A 471-nucleotide genomic window follows, 5' to 3' on the forward strand; every position below is an offset into this window, starting at 1 on the left:
GCGTGGGCAGCCTGGGCCTTGAGCCCCGCGGGCACTGGGCAGAGGGCCTGCAGCGTGGCAGCCCGGGCAGTGTGGGGCCGGCACTGGGGGTGAGGGCGGTGGGCGCCGAGACGCAGCCACAAGCCCACTACCGCCGACGGGGGCTGGCGTCGGCAAGGACGCGGCCGCCGTGTCCCGTGGACTGGCCGCCGTGGGCTGCGAGGACGCCGGCCGGTGCCGCGCTCAGCCAAGAGCAGTGTGAAGTGTCGCCCCAAGCGAGACTTTGGGGCGAGCGGCGCCGGTGCCGCTGGGCAGGGCCCCCCCAGCTCTGCGCATGGGCCCCTTCCTCTGACAGGCTGCGACGCGGACTCCGGGCTCTCGGGGCAGAGAAGGTCGGGTCTGGGCAAAACATCGCCCCTGACCTGGCAGTGCTGGCCGGGCCACACAGGACGCTTGGTGGCCGGAGCTGGTGGAGCGCAGGCGGGGTGGGGG

Source organism: Condylura cristata, unplaced genomic scaffold (assembly GCF_000260355.1).
Source record: "Condylura cristata isolate star-nosed mole 26May11 unplaced genomic scaffold, ConCri1.0 scaffold00075, whole genome shotgun sequence".
Classification (NCBI taxonomy): domain Eukaryota; kingdom Metazoa; phylum Chordata; class Mammalia; order Eulipotyphla; family Talpidae; genus Condylura; species Condylura cristata.